Genomic DNA, 14,686 nt, shown 5'->3' with positions numbered 1-14,686 from the left:
TTCTTCCAGCAGTCCGCACAGGACGGATAAAGTAGCAGTTCCCCCTACTTCGGCAGGATGGAACAGCTGGACATTCCCAGGGAGGTCGACTAGGGGGTTTCCACCCTTCCTTTCTTCTCTCTTTTCCTTCCCTCCTCCCTATGCTCTTTGAGTTGGGCTGGCTGTGTATGACCGGGGTTCCGCATGGGGGGGGGTGTCTATTCTCTGGCGGGGGGTGCGCTGTTGTCCGCTGTCCTAGGGGTGCTATCTGGATGCCATGCGTGGGGGAGGCCTCCGGGGGCCCCCGGGTGTTCGCTGCCTGTATTTTGTTTGCCTTATGTTTTTTCCTCGTGTGTCCGACCGTCATTTTGGCGGTGTCGGTCGCTTTATTGCTGGTTCCCTCGGCGGCCATTTTCTTGTAGCCCGTGCGCTCTTTTTACAGGGCGGCCGATCAGCGGGCATTTTCTTGTGGGTTTTTGGCTTCTAGCGGTGGTATCGATCTCTGTACGGCGCGAACAGCCTTAGACACACTGCAGGAAGAGAGTAACACGTGCGGCTGTGCGGGGAGAGCACCTTATGCAGGATAGTGCGGACGGCAGCTGTGCAGTGCCTGGCTTGGGTGGTGAGTGCTCTGGGGGGGCCCTCTGCATTTTTAGCAGCTAGGAGGATGGGCTGTGTATATTGCCTTACGTCCCTAGGGGTGTCAGACGCGTGGGTCAGCATGGTGTCGGGAGCTGATGCTTCTTCCCCAGACATACCTGTGTTAGCAACTGGTGCCCCTGTACCTGCTGTATCTGTGGACGCTATGTCGGCAGTCCTGGAGGCTTTTGTTGCCAGGGTGGAAGTGGTGTGTGGGCGAAAGGGGGGTAAAAAACGCCCCCTCCCCCCAGCATCTTCCACGGACAACTCTGTTTTAGATTCGGGCCCAGCTGCGGCTCCCGTCCCTCGTTCTGACGTGTCAGAGGATGCGGACCACGACCGTTCGGACAGTGAGGATGACTCCGTGTCCGGGTCGGCGCATGATAGGGCACTTGTTGGAGCACTTATCACTGCGGTGCGGGATATTCTTAAATTGGAGGATAAGGCGGACGCTTCTACAGAGATGTCGGTCCCCTTCGGTATCCCTAAGCCGACCTGCACTGAAAAGGTGTTTCCTTGTGTACCTTATCTTGATAAACTTTTATACAAGGAATGGGAACGACCGCAGAGGGTCTTTTCGGTCCCCAAATATATAGCGGTCCGTTACCCTTTTGAGGAGAATTTTCTTAAGAAATGGACTTCTCCCCCCGACAGTGGACCCCCTTGTGTTCAGGTTAAACAAGGTGACCACGCTTCCGGTGTAGGGGGCTCCTGCTTTCAAGGACCCTCCGAATATGATGGCTGATGCAGTGACCCGCTCCCTGTTCACGGTGGTGGGGTCAGCAGTCCGTCCTGCTGTGGCCTTGGTTTCACAGACACTTACTGAATGGGCAAAAATGTTGCATCACGAGTTGAAAGAGCATTAGGCTCCCCCGGCCTGTGTGGAACTGGCCGAGCAGTTGGTACAGGGCCTTAAGTTTGTTTGCGCATCGGCATTGGATACGATTCCCTTGCTGTCCAGGGCCTCGGTCTCTGCGGTGGTACTGCGCCATCTGATCTGGCTAATATGTTGGTCCGCGGATCAAACTTCTAAGAAGGCCTTGCTGGATTTACCTTTTAAGGGTGAGAGGCTTTTTGGAGCCTCGCTATATGACATTATCAAGGATACCACGGGAGGTAAGAGTAGACATGGGCCCTCCTTCTCCGCTCACCAGCGCTCCCAGGCCGATAAGGCGTCTGCTGAGCCTGACAAGCCCGCAAACAAATCTGCGACCGCATAAAGGTCTTGCCCCCGCCCGACACTTGGGTGGGGGGTCGCCTTCGCAAATTTGCGAAGCGGTGGACTTCACTGCTCTCCGACCGGTGGGTTTGCAAAGTAGTTTCCTCAGGGTACAAGATGGAGTTTCTCTCTTGCCCTCCAAACAGATTTTTTCCCTCCAACCTTCAGCTTCCCCCGACTCGTTGGGATGCCCTGTACGGGGCTGTGCAGGATCTGCTGGCGCGGGGTGATCATACCTGTGGCATTGCAGGAAAGGTTTCAGAGTTTTTTTTCAAATCTGTTTGTAGTCCCAAAGAAGGAGGGGGTCCGACCAATCCTGGATCTCAAGGCCCTCAACTGTTTTATGAAGGTTCAAAAGTTCACGATGGAATCAGTGCGCACTGTAGTCGCGGCAATCCATCTGGGGGATTTTCTGGCGTCCTTGGACATCAAGGACGCGTACTTGCATGTCTCCATATTTGTCAGGCATCAGAGGTTTCTGCACTTTGCGGTCGGGGACGATCACTACCAATTTGTGGCTCTTCCTTTCGGCCTGGTTTCAGCACCAAGAGTTTTCACCAAGGTGTTCGCCCCGATTTTGGCCTTGCTGAGACCGCGAGGAATCGCTATCGTGGGCTATCTGGACCACCTTCTGAGAGCTGCCTCAGAATTAGAGGGGGATGTGGCGATTGCCAGTCAGACCCTTCAAGAATTTGGTTGGGTGCTGAACTTCCAGAAGTCGATGTTGGTGCCGACTCGGCGCCTGGAATACCTGGGCTTGGTTCTAGACTCCTTGGAAACGTGTGGACAAAATGCAAACTCTTCAGGCGGCGGTGAAGCTGCTGGCTTCCGCAGATGGTCACTGCGCTTTTGCATGCGAGTCCTGGGTCTCATGGTAGCCTCCTTCGAGGCAGTACCGTATGCTCAATTCCACACTCGAGTCTTGCAGAGGGAGATCTTGTCCAAATGGGACAAATCTCTGTTGTCTCTGGATTGCCCTTCGGTCCGGAAAGTCGTTCCTTCCCTTTCACTGGACGTGATCACGACGGACGCCCGCCTGACCGGTTGGGGGGGAGTTTGGGGTGTTCGGTCGACACAAGGTCACTGGACGCAGGAAGAATCCCGTCTGCCAATCAATGTGCTGGAGCTTCGGGCGATCAGGCAATGCCTCTTCACATGGTCACAGAGGCTACAGGGGCATCCAGTCGGACAATGCCACGGTATCAAGGGGGAACGAGAGGCTCGGCTGCAGCTTTGGAGGTCGCTCACATCCTGCGGTGGGCAGAGCGGAGCGTGCCGGTTCTATCGGCCGTATACATTCCGGGCGTGGAAAACTACCTAAGTCGCCAGATGCTGGACTAGGGAGAGTGGTCGCTACACCCAGATGTGTTTCAACTAATTTGCCAAAGATGGGGCATGCCAGACGTGGATCTCTTGGATTCTCGACTCAATCGGAAAGGTGTTGAGGTTTGTAGCCAGGTAAAAAGACCCCTGGGCAGACACATTGGTGGCTACATGGGGGCAGTATTGGCTACTTTATGCCTTCCCCCCCACTAAAGCTTCTCCCTCATCTACTTCGCAGGGTGCAGACCGAGGGGATTCCGATGATCCTAATTGCTCCAGATTGGCCGCTGCGTCCCTGGTACGCCAGCCCATGCGTCTGGTGGCGGGTGCTTCTTGGCGACTAGCGATGCGGGAAAACCTTCTGTCACAAGGTCCCATACTTCATCCTGCTTTACAGTCGCTGGCTTTAACGGCATGGCTATTGAAAGCCAGGGGCTAGATTCAGATAGGTTACGCGGCTCTAAAGATCCGCTAACCTATCTGATTTTGTTACGCCGCCGCAATTTTTTGAGACAAGTGCTTTATTCAGAAAGCACTTGCCTCTATAGTTGCGGCGGCGTATCGTAAATCCCCCGGCGGAATTTAAATTCCAAGGCTAGGTGGCGTGTACTATTTAAATCAGGCGCGTTCCCACACCGATCCAACAGCGCATGCGCCGTCCGAAAACTTTCCCAGTATGCATTGCTCCAAATGACGTCGCAAGGACGTCATTGGTTTCGACGTTAACGTAAATTACGTCCGGCCGTATACGCAAACGACGTAAAAAATTCAAAACTCGGCGAGGGAACGACGGCCATACTTAACATAGGATACGCCGCACTTACCCCTGCTATAGGGGTAACTTTCCGCCGGAAAAAGACGAACGCAAACGACGTAAAAAAAAGCGCCGGTCGGTCGTTCGTTCGTTTCTGAATCGGCGTAAATGCTCGTTTGCATATTCGACGCGTAAAAGATATGGAAGCGCCAGCTAGCGGCCGGCCTGGAATTGCAGCCTAAGATCCGACAGGTGTAAGTCACTTACACCTGTCGGATCTTAGGGACATCTATGCGTAACCTGATTATATGAATCAGGAGCATAGATACGACGGCCAGACTCAGAGATACGCCGTCGTATCTTCTTTTTGAATCCGGCCCCAGGTGTTGAGGGACCGAGGCCTGTCGAATTTGGTGATTTCTATCATGCTGAGGGCACGGAAATCGTCCTCGGAAGATTTTTACGTCTCCATGTGTGAGGAGATGCAGTGGCGTCCACGTGCATATTCGGGTTTTCAGGATCCTGCTGTTTTTGCAGAGTGGAGTGGACCAAAAGCTTGCCTTAAAGCGGTTGTAAACCCGCATGAAATTTTTTTTTTTTTTTTTTCCTCCTGTAAGGGAAAAGTCATAATGAGCTAATATGCACCGCATATTAGCTCATTATGAAATACTTACCTCGGAATGAGGTGCGTAGCACTTACCTGGTTCACGCCGAGCGAGATTTCATCTTGCCTCGGCGTGTCTTCCGGGTATCGCCGCTCCAGTGCTGTGATTGGCTGGAGCGGCGATGACGTCACTCCCGCACGTGCGCGCGGGAGATTTAAAAATCGGCTAAGTCCGGCGGCTGCCGGTCCTTTCGCCGTAGATCCCCCCCCTGCGCATGTGCAGCGGCACATTGCGAGGGGAATATCTCCTAAACCGTGCAGGTTTAGGAGATATTCTCCTTACCTACAGGTAAGCCTTGTTATAGGCTTACCTGTAGGTAAAAGTACAAAAAGTGGGTTTACAACCACTTTAAGTACTATTAAGGGGCAGATTTCAGCCTTGGCTGTCTTCTTTCAACGACCTTTGGCGGCTCACTCACTGGTGAGTACATTTGTACAAGGGGTTCGACATGTGCCCCTTCCGGTCCGTCCACCGCTTCCGCCGTGGGACTTGAATCTGGTTCTCTCAGTACTTCTGGAACTGCCGTTTTAAAACAGAGAGATTCCCTTATTGACGCTCTCTCAGAAAGTTGCCTTTTTGGTGGCTATTACGTCGGTCAGACGGGTTTCTGAGCTGGCGGCCTTGTCTTGCAAGGCTCCTTATCTGATCCTCCACAAGGATAAGGCTGTGCTGCACCCGTAGCCTTTGTTTTTCCTAAGGTCGTTTCGTCTTTCCATCTCAATGAGGGCATTGTACTTCTGTCCTTGTGTCCTCGACAGTCGCACCCAAAGGAGGCTGCGTTACATTCCTTGGACGTTGTCCGAGCTCTGCTACTGCTCCGTTCCGGAGGTCTGTTTGTTTCGGTGGGGGGTTTTAAGAAGGGTCTGGCGGTCTCGTCGGCCACCATCTCTAGGTGGATCAGACTTAGTGTGATTCAGGCTTATACCCTTCGACCAGGGCGATCGGTGCCTCTTGGGCTTTCCGACATCAAGCGTCTGTTTCCCAGGTGTGTAAGGCAACCTGGTCGTACTTTTACATCTTCACTAAATTTTGTGCGTCTTCGGATGCTTGCTTCGGCCACAAGGTTTTGCAGGCGACTGTTTACGGTTGTAACTCCTCCGTTGAGGAACTCTGGTTGTGTTTGGGGTGAAGTTTGTTTGATTGCTGTTCCCACCCCTCGTTTTTTTGACACTGCTTGGGGACGTCCCTACTGTGAAGAATATGCTGCTGTGTCCGTCCATGGTCACAAGAGAAAATTGGATTTTTGTACTCACCGTAAAATCCTTTTCTCTGTAGTTCATGGATGGACACAGCACCCACCCTTCCTTGTTTTTATGTTTGTACTGCTTTTTGATGAACTGAGTTGCTAGATGCAGGGAGAGGGATTGAACCCAGATGGACCGCCCCCTGGTCGGCACTGTACAGTTAAATGTTGTTTTAACACTTTAACATGTTTCTGCCCAGTCCTCTCCTAATAGAAGGCTAATACCCTACTATCAAGAATATGCTACTGTGTCCGTCCAGAAACTACAGAGAAAAGGATTTTACACGAGTACAAAAATCCTGTGTTCCCCTTTACACAGATAAACCTACTTGCAGCTGTCCTCTCATCTCTCCTTCCCAGTGTCCATCTCTCCTTCCCCGTGTCCGTCTCTCCTTCCCCGTGTCCGTCTCTCCTTCCCCGTGTCCGTCTCTCCTTCCCCGTGTCCGTCTCTCCTTCCCCGTGTCCGTCTCTCCTTCCCCGTGTCCGTCTCTCCTTCCCCGTGTCCGTCTCTCCTTCCCCGTGTCCGTCTCTCCTTCCCCGTGTCCGTCTCTCCTTCCCCGTGTCCGTCTCTCCTTCCCAGTGTCCGTCTCTCCTTCCCAGTGTCCGTCTCTCCTTCCCAGTGTCCGTCTCTCCTTCCCAGTGTCCGTCTCTCCTTCCCAGTGTCCGTCTCTCCTTCCCAGTGTCCGTCTCTCCTTCCCAGTGTCCGTCTCTCCTTCCCAGTGTCCGTCTCTCCTTCCCAGTGTCCGTCTCTCCTTCCCAGTGTCCGTCTCTCCTTCCCAGTGTCCGTCTCTCCTTCCCAGTGTCCGTCTCTCCTTCCCAGTGTCCGTCTCTCCTTCCCCGTGTCCGTCTCTCGTCTCTCCTTCCCCGTGTCCGTCTCTCGTCTCTCCTTCCCCGTGTCTGTCTCTCGTCTCTCCTTCCCAGTGTCCGTCTCTCCTTCCCAGTGTCCGTCTCTCCTTCCCAGTGTCCGTCTCTCCTTCCCCGTGTCCGTCTCTCGTCTCTCCTTCCCCGTGTCTGTCTCTCGTCTCTCCTTCCCAGTGTCCGTCTCTCCTTCCCAGTGTCCGTCTCTCCTTCCCAGTGTCCGTCTCTCCTTCCCAGTGTCCGTCTCTCCTTCCCAGTGTCCGTCTCTCCTTCCCAGTGTCCGTCTCTCCTTCCCAGTGTCCGTCTCTCCTTCCCCGTGTCCGTCTCTCGTCTCTCCTTCCCCGTGTCCGTCTCTCGTCTCTCCTTCCCCGTGTCTGTCTCTCGTCTCTCCTTCCCAGTGTCCGTCTCTCCTTCCCAGTGTCCGTCTCTCCTTCCCAGTGTCCGTCTCTCCTTCCCAGTGTCCGTCTCTCCTTCCCAGTGTCCGTCTCTCCTTCCCCGTGTCCGTCTCTCGTCTCTCCTTCCCCGTGTCTGTCTCTCGTCTCTCCTTCCCAGTGTCCGTCTCTCCTTCCCAGTGTCCGTCTCTCCTTCCCAGTGTCCGTCTCTCCTTCCCCGTGTCCGTCTCTCGTCTCTCCTTCCCCGTGTCTGTCTCTCGTCTCTCCTTCCCAGTGTCCGTCTCTCCTTCCCAGTGTCCGTCTCTCCTTCCCAGTGTCCGTCTCTCCTTCCCAGTGTCCGTCTCTCCTTCCCAGTGTCCGTCTCTCCTTCCCAGTGTCCGTCTCTCCTTCCCAGTGTCCGTCTCTCCTTCCCCGTGTCCGTCTCTCGTCTCTCCTTCCCCGTGTCCGTCTCTCGTCTCTCCTTCCCCGTGTCTGTCTCTCGTCTCTCCTTCCCAGTGTCCGTCTCTCCTTCCCAGTGTCCGTCTCTCCTTCCCAGTGTCCGTCTCTCCTTCCCAGTGTCCGTCTCTCCTTCCCAGTGTCCGTCTCTCCTTCCCCGTGTCCGTCTCTCGTCTCTCCTTCCCCGTGTCTGTCTCTCGTCTCTCCTTCCCAGTGTCCGTCTCTCGTCTCTCCTTCCCCGTGTCCGTCTCTCGTCTCTCCTTCCCCGTGTCCGTCTCTCGTCTCTCCTTCCCCGTGTCCGTCTCTCGTCTCTCCTTCCCCGTCTCTCGTCTCTCCTTCCCCGTGTCCGTCTCTCCTTCCCAGTGTCCGTCTCTCCTTCCCAGTGTCCGTCTCTCCTTCCCAGTGTCCGTCTCTCCTTCCCAGTGTCCGTCTCTCCTTCCCAGTGTCCGTCTCTCCTTCCCCGTGTCCGTCTCCCAGTGTCCGTCTCTCCTTCCCCGTGTCCGTCTCTCCTTCCCCGTGTCCGTCTCTCCTCTCTCCTTCCCCGTGTCCGTCTCTCCTCTCTCCTTCCCAGTGTCCGTCTCTCCTCTCTCCTTCCCAGTGTCCGTCTCTCCTCTCTCCTTCCCAGTGTCCGTCTCTCCTTCCCAGTGTCCGTCTCTCCTTCCCCGTGTCCGTCTCTCCTTCCCCGTGTCCGTCTCTCCTTCCCCGTGTCCGTCTCTCCTTCCCCGTGTCCGTCTCTCGTCTCTCCTTACCCGTTTTCGTCTCTCGTCTCTCCTTCCCCGTGTCCGTCTCTCGTCTCTCCTTCCCCGTGTCCGTCTCTCGTATCTCCTTCCCCGTGTCCGTCTCTCGTATCTCCTTCCCCGTGTCCGTCTCTCGTATCTCCTTCCCCGTGTCCGTCTCTCGTATCTCCTTCCCCGTGTCCGTCTCTCGTATCTCCTTCCCCGTGTCCGTCTCTCGTATCTCCTTCCCCGTGTCCGTCTCTCGTATCTCCTTCCCCGTGTCCGTCTCTCGTATCTCCTTCCCCGTGTCCGTCTCTCGTATCTCCTTCCCCGTCTCTCGTATCTCCTTCCCCGTGTTCGTCTCTCGTCTCTCCTTCCCCGTGTTCGTCTCTCCTTCCCTGACTCCGCCTCTCGTCTATCCTTCCCCGTGTCCGTCTCTCCTTCCCCGTGTCCGCCTCTCGTTCAAACCTATTTTTCATTGTCCACCTTTCTAGTTCTCATTTCCCCATCCCAGTGTCCATCTGTCCCTCTCCCGTGTACTGTAATAACCCTTATTTACTTGTTCCATTTGTCCTTTTTCTGTTTCAAGTACATTGAGATAAGCTGCATTACAGTTGTCTGTCTGTCCTGTTCCCATCTCCTCCTAACATTGATGAACCTTCTTCCCATTGTCTGTCTGTCCTGTTCCCATCTCCTCCTGACATTAATGAACCTTCTTCCCGTTGTCTGTCTGTCCTGTTCCCATCTCCTCCTGACATTGATGAACCTTCTTCCCGTTGTCTGCCCTGTATCCATTTTCTCCTGACATTGATGAACCTTCTTCCCGTTGTCTGTCTGTCCTGTTCCCATCTCCTCCTGACATTGATGAACCTTCTTCCCGTTGTCTGCCCTGTATCCATTTTCTCCTGACATTGATGAACCTTCTTCCCGTTGTCTGTCTGTCCTGTTCCCATCTCCTCCTGACATTGATGAACCTTCTTCCCGTTGTCTGCCCTGTATCCATCTCCTCCTGACATTGATGAACCTTCTTCCCGTTGTCTGTCTGTCCTGTTCCCATCTCCTCCTGACATTGATGAACCTTCTTCCCGTTGTCTGCCCTGTTCCCATCTCCTCCTGACATTGATGAGCCCTCTTTCCGTTGTCTGTCCTGCTCACCATTCCTACCCTTCTGTTGCCAAGTGTTTCTTCACCTTAGTCTCTCTCTACTCCAAGGTCCTTGGATCCCGCAACGACCTGGATAGCAGCTGTATTGGACGGGATCCATTTCTCGCCATTTTTGAAGACCCGGATTTAGAGCTCTTGAGGAGAAGGAGAAAACATTTGTTCCGAAGAGCTCATGGCACCTTCCACTGATCTTCAAATCCTTCTCCATCATCTTTTTTGGACCTTACGGCAGAAGGGGCAACTAAATCTGCCTCGTATTGCGCTTGTTCAGTCTCTTGGTCCTCACCATGAGGCTTGAGGAGCTTCTTCTACACTGGCAACAAGAAGCAAAGGAGACCCAACTCTATACTTTCTTAATTAAAGACTATCTTTGACCATCCTTGCCCCCCTGCAGAGCAGAGAACATTAAAACGGGATCCTGGAATTAAACCCTCACAATAGTTGCCTCTAGAAACCCTTTTTCCGTCCCGTAAAAGTCTGGTATAAATAGTTATGAACCGGTTGGCCCCCGGGCTTGTCTTGCTCTTTTTCTGTCTGTTGGTTAAAATAGGGCTAATGTACCGAACTAGGAGGCTAAACCCAGAGACTATGGCCAGACAATCTCACTGTGTAGAAGTTCCTGCTCCAAAGACTCGTTTTTAATTTTTTTTTTTTTTTTCTTATCCCCGATCAGACTGAATCGATTCTCAGCCATACTGGAAGCAACCTCCTCAATGTTTGTATTCGACCCTTCAAAGCTCAATGCCAATGACTGCTGTCCTTTGGCCGGCCTGGTGCTCCGGGGTAGATGATTGCACTTTCGGAAACATCTGGACGGCGCTCGTCGAATTCCCTTCTCACGAACGCGGGCTCCATTAACACCACTCTGCACTGACTTCTTACTCTGACCAATTAACAGACAAGCTTTGAGGCCATACCCAACGGCCAACCAAAAACTTTCATTCATGGACAGGACAAGGCTATTTAGCACCCAAAATGTACCACGGCAGGTCCTGTCCTTTTTACACCAACCCCCCCCCCCCCCCCCCATCCTTCCAATTCTAGATGAAGCGCCCAAGGCGCCTGTCCCTCTAGCCCACCAGGCCTGTAAATTTATAATGGAATCTGAGCAGTTTTTTTTTTATTGTGGCCTCACGGTTCTTGTTGGAGAATATTCACTGTATAGTATCATTTCAATTCTTTCTACTGTTGGGTGAAGCTTCGGTGATAATTTATAGTCAGTCCCCACACTTCCTGTGATTTGTATATCCTTGTGCCCGAGTCACGTGTAAACTGTGCGGCGTGCACACGTCAAGAGAGTCTGTTGGCCGATGTTTGATGGACCTGTGGTGTGGTCTGGATTATTGTCCTCTCCAAAAGTCGCACCCCCCACATGTATTTCTGCATCCTGTGCGCACAGACCGTACCTCATTTTAGCTTTTTTTACTCTTACTTTTTTTTTTCTGGACACCTGAATGCTAAAGTTTGTACCGGTTTTTGCCAAATGTACCGGTTTTCTCACCAGCACGCGTAGTGCCAACGTAGGAAGGGGGGGGGGGCGCTGTGGACTGGCGTGTTTACCACCATACAATGGTGTCTGAGAGCTCTGGGTGGAAAGGAGATTACTACCTCCTGAGTGTCCTGGAGCTTTAATAAAATCACCCACACAAAACTCGACTCCTTGTCTTCATACAGACCGTGAGAGGGGACGGATGTTCTGGGTAAGGGTGGTGCTGGTAGTATGACCACTAGGTGGGGCATTTACAACACACTTCCTGTCCTAGGGTGACAACGCCCACTGCGCTGTGTCTATGAAGGAGCGATGTTGTCACCCTAGGACAGGAAGTGTGTTGTGAATGTCGACCTTATAAACAGCCCCACCTAGTGGTCAAAGGTCGACATTCACAACACACTTCCTGTCCTAGGGTGACGACGCCCACTGCGCTGTGTCTATGAAGGAGCGATGTTGTCACCCTAGGACAGGAAGTGTGTTGTGAATGTCGACCTTATAAACAGCCCCACCTAGTGGTCAAAGGTTGACTTTAACAACACACTTCCTGTCCTAGGGTGACGACGCCCACTGCGCTGTGTCTATGAAGGAGCGATGTTGTCACCCTAGGACAGGAAGTGTGTTGTGAATGTCGACCTTATAAACAGCCCCACCTAGTGGTCAAAGGTTGACATTCACAACATACTTCCTGTCCTAGGGTGACGACGCCCACTGCGTTGTGTCTATGAAGGAGCGATGTTGTCACCCTAGGACAGGAAGTGTGTTGTCAATGTCGACCTTATAAACAGCCCCACCTAGTGGTCAAAGGTTGACATTCACAACACACTTCCTGTCCTAGGGTGACGACGCCCACTGCGCTGTGTCTATGAAGGAGCGATGTTGTCACCCTAAGACAGGAGGGTACTCAATAACACGTCACCCTAGCTCAGTTCTAGGGTGACCGCACTCACCGTACTGTGTCTATAGAGGAGCGGTGTTGTCACCCTAGGACAGGAAGTGTGTTGTCAATGTCGACCTTATAAACAGCCCCACCTAGTGGTCAAAGGTTGACATTCACAACACACTTCCTGTCCTAGGGTGACAACGCCCACTGCGCTGTGTCTATGAAGGAGCGATGTTGTCACCCTAGGACAGGAGGGTACTCAATAACACGTCACCCTAGCTCAGTTCTAGGGTGACCGCACTCACGGTACTGTGTCTATAGAGGAGCGGTGTTGTCACCCTAGGACAGAACTAAGGTCCTACACTTCTCCATAACATAGAGGGAAGGGGTTCTGTAGCGTACTGTGTATGAATTGGTATGGATTTTGGGGGGGACCCCCACACAATTTTTTTTTTTACATTTTTGGTTAGGGGTTTCCCAAAGGACCTGGTAATGGACTGGGGGGAACCCCATGTCGTTTTTTTCAATGAGTTTTATCTGTATTGCCGGGACCCGACAATTCATTATAGCCGCGAGTAGTTTTAAATGACTGTTTTTCCTTTAGAAATGTAATTTTCCATAACATAGGAGAGAGGGGCTCTGTAGTCCAGTACAATGGAGGGGCAGCATTGCCGCCCTAGGGCAAGACTAGGGTGCTCATCTTTTCCATGACATAGGAGGTGGAGGGGTTCTGAAGTCCGGTGCTACGGAGAAGCAGCATTGCCACCCTAGGACAAGACTAGGAACCTCCCCTTCTGTATAACGCGTTCTGTAGTCCAGTGCTTACCATACTCTATGGAAGAGCAGTGTTGTCACTCTAGGACAAGACTAGGAACCTCCCCTTCTGTATAACACGTTCTGTAGTCCAGTGCTTACCATACTCTATGGAAGAGCAGTGTTGTCACTCTAGGACAAGGCTAGGCTCCTCCTATTCTCCATAACATAGGAGGGAGGCGTTCTGTAGCTTAGTGCTAGGTTGACAACTCTCACCCTACCTATGGAGAAGCAGCACTGTCAACCTAGGTAAGGACTAGTGTTGCTCACGAATATTCGCAATGCGAATATTCGTTACGAATATGGCATATTCGAATATTCGCGAATAACTTGAATTTCGCGGCCAATATTCGCTATTCCGAATATTCGTATTTTTTCAAATTTATTTTTAAAACAGATCACATCCTATCGACGTCTAAAAGCATTGCTGGTATGATTAGAGAGAGACCCTGGGCCGAGTAGCTAAGCTGAGGCGATCCTTTTATGTTGCCGAATATTCGCAATCGCGAATATTCGATTTCCGAATATTCGCGAATACTTTCTCCGCCCTTCTTTTGCATCAGAGCCAATCAGAGTTCTCCTACCACAGTTTTCAAAATCTCGCAATCAATTTCGCATTCGCATTAGCGAAATTTCGATAAAATATCACCAATATTCGATTTCCGAATATTCGCGAATACTTTCTCCGCCCTTCTTTTGCATCAGAGCCAATCAGAGTTCTCCTACCACAGTTGTCAAAATTTCGCAATCAATTTCGCATTAGCGAAATTTCGCAAAATTTTTTTTTTTTATAAAATATCACGAATATTCGATTTTAGCGAATATTTCACGAATATTCGGCTATATATTCGTGATATATGGCGAAATCGAATATGGCGTATTCCGCTCAACACTAGTAAGGACTACATATCGTCATGTAGTAGCCCCCTCCGCACCCGAATGATGATCAATTATACTACTCATCCCATCAGATGCCACCTCCCTATCTAACTGATGGCCAGACACCATAAGGAAGCCCCCTCCCTTCCTGATGACCAGCCACCCAACCCCTATATCAAACACCATAGAGAAGCCACCAGGTAACCCCAACCTCACACAACTGATGGTCAATAGCACTACCCCTCCATTAGACACCATTGCGAATGCACCGTGTAGCCCCAACCTCAGCTAACTGATGGCCAATCTCACTACTCCTTTCATTGGACACCATAGGGAAGCCACTTGGTAGCTCCTTTGCTATTTGGCTGATGGCCAGTCACACCTCCATCAGACACCGTGGGGGAGTCATGTAGTAGCTCCCTCCACACCCAAATGATGGCCAGTCACACTAACCCTTGTATCAGAGGCCATAGCAAAGCCCTCTGGTAGCCCCAACCCCACCCAACGGATGGTCATGTGCACTACTTCTTCATTAGGCACCATAGGAAAGCCACCTGGTAGTCCCAACCCCACCTGACTGATTGCCAAATGCTTTGTCCCTCTCATTGTACACCCATAGGTGTGCGCAGCCTATTGCATTAGGGTGTGCACCCCAAAGCTCAAACACACACTACCCATCGCTCACTATGTTTATTCATAAAAGGAAGGGGTCAGTAAATTACATATTTACCGACCCCTTCCCCCATTCATTCTAAAACATCCCGGAGAGGAGGGTAGTTAGCAGCGGTGCGGAGGGAAGGGCGGTGGCTCGGGCAGTAAGGGGAATCTATGCTGCACAGGGTGATTAGGGTGTGCCTGGGCACACCCTGTGCGCATGCCTATGTGGACACCATAAGGAAGCCACCTGTTAGCCCTTCCCTATTTGACTGAGATTCAGTCACACTACCTCTCCATCAGACACCATGGGGGAATCCTCCTGGTAGCCCCCTCCCTACACAACTGGTGGTCATTTGAACTAACTTTCCATTAGACACCACTGAGGGAATAGGGTGACCATGTGTCCCGGATTGCCCGGGACAGTCCCACATTTTGCAGGTCTGTCCCGGGCACCTTTATTCCAGGACAATACAGTGTCCCGGAATGAAACTGACACAGCCACACCCCCAGGGCCAATCTGATGTCCCCAAAAAAGGCCGCCACATCACCGCTTTACACACTGACATTACTTGTCCTGG

The 14,686-nt window shown here is 52.1% G+C and overlaps 1 protein-coding gene across 2 annotated transcripts in view; it reads left to right on the top strand.

Annotated features, from left to right (window-relative positions):
- The window catches only part of DNAJC5G (DnaJ heat shock protein family (Hsp40) member C5 gamma), a 50,592-nt gene extending 39,554 nt beyond the window's left edge, over positions 1-11,038 (top strand). For both annotated transcript variants that reach the window (XM_040347999.1, XM_040348000.1), the window contains exon 6: positions 9,436-11,038. The gene's annotated coding sequence lies outside the window, so the exon portion shown is untranslated. The remainder of the gene's footprint in view (positions 1-9,435) is intronic.
- The last annotated feature ends 3,648 nt before the right edge of the window (positions 11,039-14,686 follow it).

Source organism: Rana temporaria, chromosome 4 (assembly GCF_905171775.1).
Source record: "Rana temporaria chromosome 4, aRanTem1.1, whole genome shotgun sequence".
Lineage (NCBI taxonomy): Eukaryota > Metazoa > Chordata > Amphibia > Anura > Ranidae > Rana > Rana temporaria.
This window is presented reverse-complemented; position numbering and strand designations above follow the sequence as displayed.